This window comes from Gavialis gangeticus, unplaced genomic scaffold (genome assembly GCF_001723915.1).
Source record: "Gavialis gangeticus isolate Ggan-Ray unplaced genomic scaffold, GavGan_comp1, whole genome shotgun sequence".
NCBI lineage: Eukaryota > Metazoa > Chordata > Crocodylia > Gavialidae > Gavialis > Gavialis gangeticus.
The window spans coordinates 26,650,110-26,666,100 of NW_017729008.1; the positions used below are offsets into that span (position 1 = coordinate 26,650,110).

The following is a 15,991-nucleotide window of genomic DNA, read 5'->3' on the forward strand; positions in this document are numbered from 1 at the left end:
AAACCACCCAGCTGCACCATGGCCTAGTTTTACCTTGCTTTTATAAGGGAAAAATAACATCTACCACATGTTAATAACTGGTATTGCATAAGAAGAAATACCTTGCAAAATCTGAATACTGTTGTGCACATGGAAGCATAAGTAATGGTAGACATAATTATAGCCTCTCTCTGTGACAAGTTACAATTATTCTTCACAGTGGTGTATTTAAGAATGATGCCGTTTTTGAGTTCAGATTGGGTTTTTTTGTGATTACAAAAGTCAAGTGTTTAATATTATTTTTTCTTGGTGCAGCAAAAATGTTGCTGACACAGAAACAGATGTATGTTAGTGTATTTGAGTCAAGGTGACTGAAATAAATGTTCACATTAATAGCTCCCTTCTCTATTCAGGACTTCACCTGCATTTTTTTTTAATCCGTGACTTCAGAAAGGGTCACTGAAGCTGGCAAAAATATGCAATATACTCATTCTCTATCTCTAGGTATGTAGTGATACATATACACACATAGAAAGCAATACACTTTATCAATGGATTCAATCAGCATCCAGCCAGATGCTTACATTTGCTGATATATAAAAAAGAGTCAGCCACATGTTGGATGGGAAAACTCTTGCATTCATTTCAATGGGTTCTTGCTCAGGACCTAACAGCTGTTGTTTGAACCAGGCAAAGCATGGCCGCTACTGCTTCACAATTTATTAAAATATCATCTAGAAAAGCAGTGGGTCCTTTTTAAATTCTACAAGTTTCTAAGGTAACTGCTTGAACCCTGTTACTTTTCTACGAGGGTCAGCCAGAAAGTATCATAGAACCACAGAAATTTAGGGCTGGAAGGGACCTCGAAAGATCATTGAGTCCAGCCCCTCTGCTTTAGATAGCAATACTGCTGAGGTCAAATGATCCCAGCAAGGTGTCTGTTCAGTCTCCTCTTGAAGACATCCAAGGTTGGGGACTGCACCACCACCTTGGAAAGTCTATTCTAGATTCTGGCCACCCTTACCATAAATAAGTTCTTCTTTACATTCAACCTGAAACCATCCTTTAATAGTTTATGTCCATTGCTCCTTGTCCTCCCCTGGGGCACCCAAGTGAACAGTTTTTCTCCCAGCTCCTGATATTCAACCCTTACATACTTATTAACAAGTCCCCCCTCAGTCTCCTGTTCTCCAGGCTGAACGGTCCCAGATCCCTTAGTTTTTCTTCATAAGGTTTTTCCTCCAGGTCCTTAATTCTTCTTGTTGCCCCTTCTCTGGACCCTTTCAAGATTCTCCACATCTTTTTTGAAGGGTGGTGACCAGAACTGGACACAGTACTCCAGCTGGCATTTCACCCATGCCAAGTAGAGAGGAAGTATCATTTCCTTAGCCCTGCTTGTGATGCATCAGCTAATGCATCCCAGTATGCTATTAGCTCTGTTCACTACAGTGTCACACTGGCTGCCCATGTTCATCCGGTGATCAACCATAACTCTGAAATCCCTTTCATCCTTTGTGCTGACCAGAACATCTCCTAACCCAGGGGTGGGCAATTCTTTTGGCTGGAAAGTGACCTAATGAGTTTTGGTGAGCTGTCGAGGGCTTGTGGCCCTGCCCCTTGACAAGTGCCACATGCCCTGGTTGCCATCTTAGGACTGGAAATCCCACCCGCTGTGGCAGCAGGGTGCTCCCTCGGGGACTGGAGGCACCAAGGGCACACCCTGACACTCCCAGAGAGGGGAACAGGGACCCTGACACTACAGAAAACTTACCTAGGAGGCAGTCCAGGGTGGAGAGAGAGCTGCACAAGCCAGCATTGCGTTGGCTCTTCAAACGGCTGTCCATTAAGCTGGGCAGTGGCCAGCTGATTATTTCAGCTGGAGCCGCCACGGCAGAAGATTCAAAAGCCCAGCCGGAAACAAGTTCAGGGCAGAAGCCAGCTGGTGAGATGCTGGGCTGGCTGAGGCCTGGGACACCAGCATGAATGAGCCCTCCAGCTCTGCCCCACGGTGAACGGGCAAGGTTAGCAGTCAGAAGCCACCCAGGATATTGCAAACTGCAGTCCTGGAGCATGAGAGGCTTATGGCTGGAGTTTCTCCATACAGGAATGCAACCGGCCATATCCACCCCAGCCTCGAAGTACCCCTCTGAGACTTCAGGGCCGGAGCAAGCATTGGGGTGGACCCAGAAGGAAGAGGGGTGGGCAGGCCGAATCCTCAAGCCTGTGTCCCATCCATATTTGAGGAGGTGGTGGGCCCTCAGAACAACAAACGGGCCGTAGCCCAGCATTGGTGTGGCAACATGAAAATCCATGTGGTTGGCAATTGGATGGGGTGTAGGGGAGGCAGAGCCCCAAGAACATCCGTGGTGAACCTGTGAGTATCCCTGTCTTTGGGTCAGGGGAAGGAACACCAATGAACCCCTCCTTTTACCATTCCATCGAGCCATAGCAGGTGAGTTGGGGGCCCCGACCACAGAGCAGAAGAATACTCACAAGCACCAGCCAGGGGTGACACACCCACTAACACCTGACCTTTGCCACCAGAAGTCCCTCTTCTTGTCCCCAGAAGTACTCTTTTCGGGAAGGGGATTTGCCATCTTGGAACCAGAACAGCCCCCCCCCCCCAGCCCCCTAAATTATATACTAAAATCAAACATCTACAATAATATATTTTAATTTTATTTAACTAAAATACTTTTGTCCTGATCTGTGTGTGCTTGTGTTGTGTATATGTGTATACAGAGGTGATTGCATAATATCTCAAAATGAAGTTTTATTCTTGTATATTGTGGGGGGATGGAAGGGTATGAGGGGTATGTGTGGGTAGGTGTGGGTTTTATGGGGAGGTTGTTGGTGTGTGTATGTGTATGTATGTAGGGTACGGGGGTATGTGTGGATGTGGTTGGGTGGGTATGGGGGTTTGTGAGGCTGTGTGTGGGTGGGTGGGTGGATATGGACCTTGTGGGGGGCTGTGGCATGTGTGGAGGGTGAGGGTGGCTGGGGGTATGTATGTGGTGGGTGGTGTATGTAGTATGTATGTGTGTGGTGGGGTATGTGCATGTTGTAGTGAGTGGGGCTCCCCTCAAAGACACGTGGGTGTCTGTGTGGGGTTTGTGAGGGAATATGGGAGAGGGTGTAGGTGGGTGCAGTGTTTCTGGGGGGGGGTGATTGTGTGTACAGGATAGTGTGGATCAGGGGTTTGTGGGGAAGGGTTTGAGGGTACTTTGGGGTGTGCATGAGAGCACCCCATGTGCGTCCCCCTGAGCTGGCCAGCACCTGCCCCCGTCCCACAACAGCCTGGAGCTTGTGCACCCTGTGGTATCTCCCTGCCACCACCAACAGTGCACAGCCTCAGCCCACCCCGTGCCTGCTCAGTATTGCCCATCCATGACATGTCTTGCCACCCCCTGAGCATGCAGCGGAGATGGGGTGGTGTCTTCTGGCTGCCACTGCTGCTGGTCCTAGGCCCACAATGCTGGTGGGGACCCACATGTGCAGCCCTGACCCGGCATGTCCCACACCTGCTCTGGAGTCACCCATTCAAGCAGATCAGTGGCAGTAGTGCTGACTGCTGGGCAGAAACTGTTGCTTGGCACAGGGGAAAAGTGCCCCTCCTCCTCACCGCTGCCAGGCAGGTCTTGGTGCAGCCACCCAGATGAAGCACTCTGCATTTATCCTAATTGCACTTCATCTGGTTCCACTCTACCCACCTTTCCAGATTGTCAAGTTCTGCTTGGATCTGCATCCCATCCCCTAGTGTGACCACTTTTCCCCATAATTTAGTATTATCTACAAACTTGGCCAATGTGCAGTAATACCTTTTAATGTTTATGTTCAGAGACATGGAGGCTGTGGGTGCTAACTCCTTGCCTAAGGCAGCCACACTAAACTGAGGTCTATGTTAAGACCCTGAAGAAACTGAAATGTTGCAAACAAAGAGCCCATCATGAAGTGCTGCTTCTCCATGACACAGTTTGCCCACACATCAGCATGCTCACCACACAGGCAATCTTGTTGTTTGGATAGGCTGTGCTATCCGATTCTCTATACGGCCCTGAACTGGCACCCTCAAATTACCATATTTTTGGTGCGTAAAGGGATGACATTTTCAGGATGACAGCGAAGTGATGGAGACTGTGTGACAGTGGCTGCCCAACAAGAACAAGGACTCACAAATTGCTGGCCCTTTTTTACTGTTGATAAAGGCCACTGATGGAGAAGACTGCTGAATAACAGCTGTGTATTCAGCTATAACCTCCTTCCGTTCCTTAGAGATCTCAGAACAACAGCAGAGTCTCCCTATGCTTGAAGAAGGATCCTCATGCCCAAAAGCTTGCAATGAACTTTGTTCCAACTACTCAGTTGGTCTAATAAAAGATATCACATCTACCCAAAGAACCTTGCCTGCCTATGTCCTTAGGCTTAGACCAACATGGCTACAACCAAAAACCCTGCAGTCATAACCTATACAGTTTCCATGCGAGTAATATTTTTTACAATATCTGGTTGAAAAAAAAATTTGATATATTACTTTCTGACTGACCCTCATAGAAAATCCATTTGATTTAACCCTTGCTAATGCCATAACATTTTTTCTGGTAAGGATCATGGGGAGAAAAATTACCCCTGGTTTTACACCTAATGCATTCACACTTAAGAAGACCTAACTAAACAGGATTTGTGTTCCTCAGGCTGTGACGCACAACAGACCATGCAATGGGCTGCAGGACCCCTGTGTCTTTCATTCTGGTGCATACCTATCCAGGTGTCAGGATAGGTACTGGACCTGTAAGAAACCCAGATCCCACAGCCCAGTGCAGTCAATGGAAAGTACAACAATGAGTCTCTTGCATAGCCTCTTACATTTACATGTTGAAACGTGTTAAAACAGGTTCAAAGAGCTGGCATGCACCCTTCTAAGTGATTATGAATTAAAACAGTTGTTCTTCATTACTACCAGTTGAAAAGGGTTGAATGCATCAACATGTCACTCAGAAACCAACATCCATGGCATTATGCTTCTGTTTTTTGTCATCCCTAAAATTAAGGGCAAGAAACACTGAGAAAAAAAGAGCATCTCAGGTTATATTCCATATTGATTATGTTTTTTGAAACCTTCCACTGAAACATAAGCTTAATTTGAATGCATGCAGAAATCATGAGACTGTTATAACTTTTTAGCTGTGATTGGTTGTGGAACCCTGAAATATATACTTATAGACCCCACCCTGCCTTCCCACACACACACAGAGCTAGAAAAGGAAATGTCTAAGAGCTGAATACTAACCACATGACCCACTGCACCAAATCTTTCTTTTAATTTGTTATCCATAAACAACAGTATATTTAGACAAGAAGCCAAGCTCTATCCACAGCAACACTTATGTAACCCTGCTGAAGGCAATGAAGCTGCACAAATGTAACTGCAGGAAGAATTTGGTCTTCTGGGTAGACAAACAGGAAGAATATCTAAATAATCCAATTAGAGCTTTCAAAATTTCATCTGAAATATAATCTAGGGTTATGGGCTTGTCCCTATGTCTGTCTTTCTTTCTCAGTTTTACAAAATATCTTGTCTACTATAAACTTAGCCTTGGACACAGAAACTGGATCCTAACCGGTAAAGGAAAAGCTAGGTCGTTGTATCTATTTCGGCAAGGTCAGCTAGCTCTGTACTGTGTTGGGAAGCACAGAAGATCTAGAGGTAGATCCCACAAGTGAAACACATTTAATTCCTTCTTTGAGATGAAGGTATCAAATTAACACTTACAAATGAAGTTTGAAACATAATACCCAAGCCATCTCCCTGTCTCTGAGAGAGTTAGCAGTGGCACTGAACTCAAGTTGCAGGCTTTGGCATTTTGTATTCATAGCACTGACTGGGCATCTGCTCCAAAGTCCACTGGAGTCAGCAGGAGTCTTTCCACTGATTCCAACAGAATTTGAATGAAGTATGAAAAGACAGGAAGAAGCACCATATCTTCATAGATTGACTGGATTATCATGAAAGGATCCTGTAGTAATGACATTTATGCCAGCTCAAGGGAGGCATTTTTAAGCCTCCCTTCAGAGGCATTGGGTGTTGGCTACAGCCAAGGCTGGGGACTTTGACTGGAGTGTGCTAATGCTCCTGCTGGGACATAAAGCTGGAGCTTCCTGGTGAGAACATCTTGCCCCTCTGCTCACGATCAGATCGATTACCATATTTGAAGGGAATTTTACCCCTGGTCACATTGGTATGAACTGGGAGGGGGGGAGAGAGGGCTTGCCTTCCTGTGTAGCAGAGGGCAAGGCCCTCTACCCAGGACCTCTTGGGTTTATATTGTCAAAACCTTATAGAAACAAGATATTGGCTGCCATGGTTCCTCAGCTTTGTCTGTGGCAGAGCAGGGTGTTGGGTCTATGTTGTGTCAGGGTTGATGGTAGTCTTAAGTAGAGTTTAGATTATGGTTTGTATGGGACATGTTAAATAGGGATGATCCTTTGTCAGGCAGGGTGTTGGACTAGATGACCTTTGGAGGTCCTTTCCAGCCCTACTTCTCTATGAAGCTAGGATTCTTAGGTTGTCAAATCCCACCGAAGTTTGTGACAGCTGAGTTCACTTAACTTCTTTCAAGAGGTAGTGGCACATGCAAGGATTATCACAGTGCACTCAGTTAAAATGTGTAAGGATTCTCTGTGATGCGAAGAGCACAACAGGCTCCATGTTCATTCAGCCTTGTATTTTTCCTGAAATGGCTAACAAAGATGCCAGTTGTGTTGACAAAATACTAAGCAATCATCAGATATCACCAGCATTGTGTTAGCACTGCCAGGATTGAATATAAAGTAGTCAGAAGAGTGAAAAAAAACATCTCTGGTAATTTTCCTAACACCCAAGGCACTTATTCCCCTTCCATCATTTATTTTAATATATCTAAAATACAAATAAATGAATAAAGCTGTGGTGGATTGTCTGATTGCAGCATTTAGTACATAGTGATAAGATTTCAAATAATTTTCATGGTTATTTATGATTCACATTAACTCAGCAGAGACTCACATGACTGCACTATATTAGAATGTTCCTCAGGGTGCCCAACATTTAATTTATTAAAATAATCTAATCTCTTTAAACATATTAGGGGGAAGAAGAGTAGCTATTTGGCTATCTCCTTCCCTTTTGTTTCAAAGTTTAAGGATCCACCCTGCTTTTGTGTTATATTAGCTGACACTGATGTCACTGGGGGAAGCAGAACGGAAGGTAGAGGTGGCGGTTGAATTTGAAGATAAATTGAACAAAAACATTGAAAACTTCTGGATAAGAAAAGCAAACAAACATCCAGTAGGCCTGTACTCAGTGATTATGCCTTACCTCCTTGATACATCTCAACTTTTCCTTTTCAATTATACAAATACATAGCTTTTAAAATTTTTTAGACTTTCTACTACTCTTGCCTTACCTAATACTGTACACCGTACATTTTTTTCTTAGTGTGAAACAGGTCTGAATAGAGTTGTTTTACTGTTTCCCGCCTATTTGTAGTCTGTCCCCTGTTCTTATTTTTAATGTTCCTCCTACCATAAATCTCATTCTTTTTTATCTTGCTGTTTCCAATTTTGGACAAAATCTTTGAATAATTCACTGATACGCTCCTTAACTGGTATAAGATATCATAAGTATATTCATTACAGTTTAAGCCAGCTAATCTGCCTTCATATAGCACAAACTTTATTAATATAAAATTGTTTAACTGTCATTTGGGCCTTCCTCCTAGTAGTGCAGGACAGCAGTGTGCCATGAGAGCCTTCTAATGATGCTAGGAGATAATGTGCAATATTAGCATGGTTAGGCGGGCAAATGCATGACTCTCAAGATAAACTCTGAGACTTCAAATAGGAATCTATATGTCCAAAAACATTGTGACCTGTTGTGGTCCTTCTGAGTTTTTTTGAAGTGGAAGAATTGCTCTGTAATCAAAAAAATAAACAACAAGGGGTGCCTTGAGACTAAAAAAAGTTGAGAGCCACTGTTCTGGTGCAGTAGTCTCTGATAGAAATATAGCACATGCTTCAGAAGTTGACACTTATGACACAACGTGCCCAGAGAAGTTTCTTCCTAACTGTGACCAGCCAGTTTCAGCTTTGAAACTTGAGGGTTTACATACCATATCATATTTTTATGCTATCAAGTCTACCTAGGGATATTCTCACCTTTATAAATAGGTACACCTCTTTGAATTCTATTACCTTGGCCTCAGCTTAGAGCAGGGATGGGTAATTATTTCAAGTGGAGGGCTGCTTAATGAGCTTTCGTGAGCTGTTGTAGACTGCAAGGGTACATCCTTGTCAAACTGCTAAGCCCCAGCCTTTGAAAGATCCCCCACCCCCCGGTCACCATCTGGAGACTAGAAGTCCTGCCCCTGACCCCTGACCTTTGTCACTGGAAATCCTCCTGCCCCCCTTGCCCTAGAAGCACCCTTTTTGCTATCTTGGAACCAGAAGTCCTGCTCTGTCACATGGTCCGTGACATAAGATGGCCCACCTGCCTGACACCAAACTTTGCCCTGCTCGCTGCCATGGTGGCTTTAGAAACCCCTACTCCCAACACATGGTCCCTGACATCAGAAGGTCCCCTTTGCTGGAAAATACTGCCCCTCCACATGGCCACACTCATGGTGTGTGCAGCAGAGCTCATGAAGGCAGTGCAGGTGCAGTCCATGCCCAGCCTGTGGCTGCTCCCTTGCACTCCACATGGAGCCAAGCCCTGACTACTCCCACCCAGGGCTCCCACCATCCCCAACGCTGTGCTCCCACCCGCTCATAGCTTCCACACACTTGGCTATTCATAGGTGGCTACTGATCATGCCGGGTGGGTGGAGTGGGTGGAGGGCAGCTGGGAGCTGGTGCAGGAGCCACACAGCTGCAGCTTTCCCCACCGCGCCCCTGCCCACTGCCACTTCTGCAGTCCCAGGGAGCACTGCAATAGGGACAGGAGGAGCTGTCACTGGAGGCAGGTGGAGCCAAGCAGTGGCTGCAGCAGTAGCCTTGCCCAGAAGCTGTGCTCACTGGCCAGGGCCAGAGTTGGGGCCCTCTGGCAGGCAAGGGTGAGGGTGCAGCATGTGCTGCCCTGGGTGGGAGCAGGCAAGGCTTGGCCCCATGCGGAGTACAGCAGAAGCAGTTGTGGGTCAGGCCAGATATAAATAATTGGTGAGCGCCCACCTGCAGGCAGATTCAGTCAGCTGGTGGCTGGATGTGGCCCATGGGCCAGATTTTGCCCACCCCTGATTTAGAGGGACTGAACGTTTTCTGTCTCCAGTCCGATTTTCCAGCTAATAGACTACTGACCATTATCCAGATTGTAGCTTACCTTTGCCTTCAGTGAAATAAGAATTTGGCTCAAATTTATCACAGTGGAGTTGTGTCTGAAATTTATACTACAGTCAGAGGCCCTTTTTTGATTAAACTTACAACACTTGACACTTTCCAGCCTTCCAGCATTTAACTTGATATTAAAGAACTTCTGAAAAATGTTATTTCTGATTTCTAGTCTCATTCATTTCCTTTCAATATGTAACTATTTGTGGGTGCTATATGAACCAGATGACAAATCCTATGGTCCTTCAGAAACGTGAGAAGTCTCACTGAAACTTATAAGATGATTAATGTGCTGAGAGGGAAGGAAATGCATCCAGTTCCTTTTGGTACTGCAGCCTAAGATCTTTCCAGCAAAACACTTAAGCATGCACTTAACATGAAACACATAAGTATCTACTTCTAATTTAAGAATATGTTTAAAGGCTTTGACAGGTGAAAATAAGGGTCCAATTTTATAACAGTTGTTGTCTACAGTCATGTAGGCAGTGACTGCGACGGGTGCATGATTAAGCTTTAGACCACAGTCTTGAGTCTAAGTGGCCCATCACACTAATTTGGTAAAGGCACAGCAGACAAGGGATTGATGTGGCTGCATTCAGTCACCTTTGGTTTGGTTCTCAGGCTTGCATGGCCTACATACAGCTGGGTTGACTAGGGGTTGGCCTTCATGTCAATCCCAGAGTAAAGCTTGCATTCTGGTCTACAGCATGCAGCTTTAACCGCTCTGCCACATGTCTCTTATTAGGCTTGGATACAGACAGACAATTTTAAAAACAACAAATGTTACATATCGATTTCCTTTCTCGCCGTCTCCAAATTGTTCATTGCAATTCTTTTCCAAAAATATTATTTTCTCTCTATTTAACAGCAATTATTCAAATACATGACTGACAATGCTTCTGAATTTTGCTGTTCAGACATCCCCCCCAACTCTAATTGCATTATTCAGTAACTTATGCTTATTTTTGTTGTTTTACATACCTTAATTCTTCTCAGACTGCTGATACTTAAAAAACCCTTATACATATGGCAGAGACTAAACTTTTTGCCTAGCCTTTACATATGTACTTTCTTAACCTACAAGACTTTGTTCCAAAATTCTCATTAACAGATTAGTAGAATTAATTTTGATTAGTTTGTCTAAAACTCCCTTTTCTCTACTTTGAATTGAATCTGCCTCTCAGCAAAGCTGATTAGCTCAGAACCAGTGGTGTAGGGATGCCCTTGAACTCTTCTGCTATTTAGACTCTTCTGAATATGTTACCTTTGATGCCTGTTATTAGGTGCTCAAATCCATATTTCATCATTTAAATAACAAGAGCCCTTTCTGACATTTTGGCTAACCTCAAAAAACTTGAGGTGGAATTGATCAAACTTATACAAGTTTCTGTAAGCAGTGTTTCTGTAAGGAGCAGATGTCTGGTGGAGAGGGCACACAGGCTTCCTGCACTGGCCAAAGCCAGCAGGTTGCGGCATTCCTGCACACCTACAAGTGGACTCACTGAGATTGCCCAGTGTAGCCAAGTGAAGCCTTGTGGCTAGGCCACCCCTGATTGGTCCCTTCCCCATCGTTATCAGCCACAGGCATGTCAGTTGTAGTCAGGCAGCAGAGGTACCCATGCTCGCCCTGGTTGGGTTCCTGGGTGGGCTCCCACACATCTGCCCGGGGACCTTCATGCCCCCTGCTAGTGGGCACAGTCCCAGGGAGCCCGACTGGGTTGCAGGGCAAGACTGAGCACCCCTCCCACCCTCTCCAGTCATAGGCATGTCAGCTGCAGTCAGGCACCAGGGGAGTCTATGCTCCCCTGTTCATAGATTCATAGATGTTTGGGTTGGAAGGGACCTCAAAGGATCATGAAGTCCAACTCTGCCCCCAGGGGAGAGTGCTGGGGCCAGATGCCTATCCAGCCTTCTCTTGAAGACCCCCAGGTAGGGAAGAGCACCACCTCCCTTGGGAGCCGGTTCCAAATTCTGGCCACCCTTACCATGAAGAAGTTCCTCCTGATGTCCAGCCTGAATCTGCTCTCAATTTGTGACCATTGTCCCTTGTTACCCCAAGAGATGCCCTAATGAATGCAGTATCTCTGCTGTGCCCCTCCCGCAATGAATTTCTACGCAGCCACAAGATCCCCTCAGCCTTCTCTTGCAGAGGCTAAAGAGTAACTACTTAAACAGGGACTTGAACCCTGGATCCTCAGATTAAAAGTCTGACGCTCTACCAACTGAGCTAGCCAGGCTCTTAGACTAACCACATAGTTATGCTTTCTCAGGCTGTGCTTGCTCATGGAGCCCATGGGTATCACTGAGCGGGCTCCTGCACAACCACCCAGGGACCCAATACCCCTACAAGTGGGTACAGCCCCAGGGAGACCAGGGCATGGCCAAGCACTCTTTCCCAACTCCTTCTTTCATCATTACCCACCATGCTGACTCAGCTGTGAGAGGGGCAGGGGCAGCTGGGGGCTCAGCCAGAGCAGCCGAGCGCGGGTGAGTGGAAGCATGCCTCCCTGTGTGCGCCAAACTTCTGTACTGTTATGGGTTTAGACTGGTTCCTAAGCACTTAAACTGATAAAAGTGTAATGTCTATACCTGGTCTTTAAGCTCCAGTTTAGGGGGGCATGTGTAAGCATGCATTTAAACTCATTCCTATTCAGGAAAAACAGTAAGGCATGTATATTTAAGTCCTTAAGTGCTGTCATAAATAGGACCCTTTCTTGAATCAGAGCCATTGAGTACTTGAAAGGCATCTTTCATGAAGATGAAATCCATTTGCATTGTTCCCTCTAGTACTTACCCTTATGAGTTTGGCCACTAAAAACTGATCATACTGATATCATTAGATTCTAGATGGTCCCCAAAGGTAACTTAATTTGTCTAGTTCAGACAGTTTCTGAGGACTAGGTCTAAAATTGCTTCTGACCAGGGACTTTCCTGTTTTACCTCAAACTCAAATTACGGACTGGATTCTGATTCCCCCTATTCACATGGATATCATATTGATTTGAAAGGAAATAACGTGGTATTGAAAAGGAGTAAGGTTGTGAAGCCTTATATCAACCCCCCTGCCCAAAACCTTCTAAGCTTTGCCTTTCTGACAGTTTTAGTCTATTTTAAAGTATTTAACAGGTTCCTTGTTTATTATCTTTAATACTTCATGATACATAAAAAACCCTAAAAATACTTAAGTCCTTAATATTATCCAAACTAGCTTCTGCAACATCAGCTAAAATAAATCATATTTCTTTTTTGCTGACTGAGTATCATCTTTCATCAAACAGTGACACACAAGTTTTGATAAGTATTTTGCTTCTGAATCTCTCTTATAACCTCTGTTTCTTGGTATTTAAAAACTCAGTTTTCTGATTCTGACATAACATTTATTTTTTATATCATGGAAGCAACTTGAATTTAAATACTTATTTTATTACAATCCTTGTACAGCAAAAAGTACGTTCCTGCCTTAGCCTTTCTTTGCATAATAATTTGTATTACCTGCCTCTGAGTGCATCACAAATTTTGAACAGACTCATCAAAATGCAGTTACATAAAGAAAAAATAAAGCGAAGTCACCAGTCTACAAACAGCAAGTTGAAACAAGTTGTTTTCCATTTTACTCTCCAGCAAACATGTCTGTCTATGCCTTTAGAGGTATTCGTACCACACCAACTGCACATTTAAAGTTAATTTTTAGACATTGCTTTCCATTCTCAAAACACCCACTGACAAGTCAAGAATTTCTCTTTTGGCTCTCTTTCCCATGTGCAGTTAAATTCAATTTCCTCCCCCCACAAACCAGGTGTCTGCACAATCTCTAAGAGAACAAATTAATCTTGTATTTAATATCTGAATTAATGAATATTCTATTAACATACAGTACCTTGACAATGCCTTTCCACAGTAGCAAGGCCATTTCTCCTGCCTGCATGTATTAAATTCAGAGTTAATTTCACAAGGTAAGATCCTGCACTTATTATTTGGGCAAAAACTGACATCAGGGATATTTATTTCCATAGCAAGCAGCCCAGGATGAGGGCAAGAGTACGGAAACAACAGTCTGGTAGAGGCAAGTACTCTGTCTACATAAGTAAAATATCACACGTTTGAGTAATAACAACCAGGTCACTGAGACTCATAATGAAAGGTGATTGACCTTGTAACATCTATGGTAAAATAAAATTAAATTAAACTTAAAATTGCTTTCACACAGAAACATCAGAAGAACTTAAACACCTAAACCAGCTATAATTACCTTGATATATCTCTCACTTCCACTGCTATACTTAACACACCACCTGTACGAATACTGACACCTTTTGTCATTATGATACAACATTTATTGGCACTTTGTTAAAATATATATGTTTGTGTATTGTTACTTAGAGATATCATGCATGCACACACATACACACATGGTTTATACCTCTGGAGGGTGAGGGGGAACTAGTGGAAGATACTTCTGCAAGGTTTCTCTGAGAGGCTTTTCCTCCAATTCTCCTCATGAAAATTATTTCTAGTTTTCCATGATGCTGGGGTAGGCAGAGATTTTCCTGTATCCAGAAACCTGATCTGTGAGGTTACAGAATAGATGGGCTGGCCCTTCCCTCTTGGGAAGGGTCATATGTTATCTCCAAGGGCTTTGCAGGTGCAAGATGCTGACTGCCCTTTATAGCGACTGCTTCCCTGGTTGCATCTGCTTAAAATCTGACCTACTTTAGTCTAAAGTGAGGAGCATCAAATCTATTCCAGGCCCAAAGAAGGGCTTATATTGGCATCCAGGCAGCATACAATGGACTCACGTCTCTACCTTTGCTTTCCTCCATACAGATTTAACTCTCCTAAAATGGCACAAGAAGAAGGGATCTTCTGGCCCAGAAACATGGAATAGTCTTTCAGAAAATGGCAGAATCCCCATCTCTCAAGTCATTTAAGTTCAGGAGGTTGGAACTTATCATTCCCAGGCCATAGGTCCAAATTAGACTTTTGAGGGTTGCAGACTGTAGTCTGCACTGTACCATAGCAATAATGTCTTAGTGGAATGGCACTGGTTCTCACTAACCAAGATAAAGCAGCTCTGCTTCCTGCTTTTTCTCCAAATGCCATGTGCTTCATGGCATGATCCCTACAAGAGGCTCCTACACATCCTGCGCCTCCCACCTTGTAAAGCCAATGTTTTCCACATTCTGCTGTAGGCAAGACTTTCTGCACAGGGGACAGGATTTTGGTCCAGCAACCTATTTAAGGTGGAACCATGATATTAAGTACAAAAATACTTTCCACAACTGGATCAGAACCTCAGTTTCTGCAAATCTAAACTTTAGGCCTCACTGTTTTATATACATGTGCATACATACATACATATATATGTGCATGTGTACACACACACACACACACACACACACACACACACACACACACAGAATAAAACCTTATTAATTTGAACTGCAGGGACTCAAATATACTGACTTTGAAATAAACAAGTTCAAAATAAATGTACCAACAGTAATTTGCATGTATGTAAATTCCCATGGGTACACAGACTTAGTCTACCTGTATGGTGGTCCCTTAGTGCAGACCTTACTAACTGATAAGAACAACACAAGGAATTATCCCATTGACTACTTAAGCAGATTTCATGGGATGTAGCATAAGGAGTTTCTAATGTAGATCAGCAGCAATGACCTTTTTTATCTACTTAGATCAACTCAAGTGTGAAACTGTCCTGCCAACCCTGCCTCTCCCACCGCAATCCCATCAAACTCCCTGCAGAGCTGGCACCCCAATCCTGCAAAACTTCCCCTGAACCCTCATAACTAGAGCTGCTGCCACCACCTCCCACCCCTGAAGACTTCCCTGTACCTGACACTTACTCTGAGCCCCAGCCACTCTGCGTGCTCCCACCCCCTCAGGCACTCCCAGCTAAGGTTTGAATTACACTTTGAATCTTGTGGGGGGTCAGCAAAAAAAATGAAACCAGTCCACCTAAATGGACTGGTTTAACAAGCCTACCTAAGTGAAGGAGCAACCTGAGTGGAGAATCCCCCCCAGGTTATGATTTTCAAATCTTACGGGGTGGGGGGTGGAGGTCTCATCTCTTATGGGGGGGCTCTCCCCCTTAATTTGCATCCTGTTCCCAGCATCCAGGGATTCCCATGTCTGCAGAGACAAGCCCTTGTCCCTAGCTGACCCTTACCCTCAAACTGTAAAGCAGAGGGGATGCAGCCTCCACCCTTCCTCCATAGTTTCATAGTTTCTAGCGTCGGAAGGGATCTGAGCAGATCATCTAGTCCGACCCCCTGCCATGGCAGGAAGAGCATTGGGGTAAAACGACCCCAGTAAGGTGGTCATCCAACCTCCTCTTAAAAACCCCCAGGGTGGGAGTCTGCAGCACCTCGCTTGGAAGCTGGTTCCAGACCCTAGCCGCCCTGACTGTGAAGTAGCGCCTCCTGATGTCCAACTTAAACCTTCCCTCCACCAGCTTCTGACCGTTATTCCTGGTCACTCCTTGCGGCGCTCGGGGGAACAGGGACTCCCCCAGCGCCTGCTGATCCCCCCTAACCAGTTTATAACAGGCCACAAGATCCCCCCTCAGCCTTCTCTTTTGAAGGCTGAACAGGTTCAGGTCCCGCAACCTTTCCTCATAGGACCTACCCTGCTG

At 44.7% G+C, this 15,991-nt stretch overlaps 1 protein-coding gene and 1 non-coding gene across 2 annotated transcripts in view; both read right to left on the reverse strand.

Moving 5' to 3' along the window:
- Nucleotides 1–15,991, reverse strand: part of SEMA3A (semaphorin 3A) — a 221,211-nt gene that overhangs the window by 139,601 nt on the left and 65,619 nt on the right. The window lies entirely within an intron of this gene.
- Nucleotides 11,501–11,573, reverse strand: TRNAK-UUU. The gene has a single exon. It is a non-coding gene; the product is annotated as a tRNA-Lys (tRNA).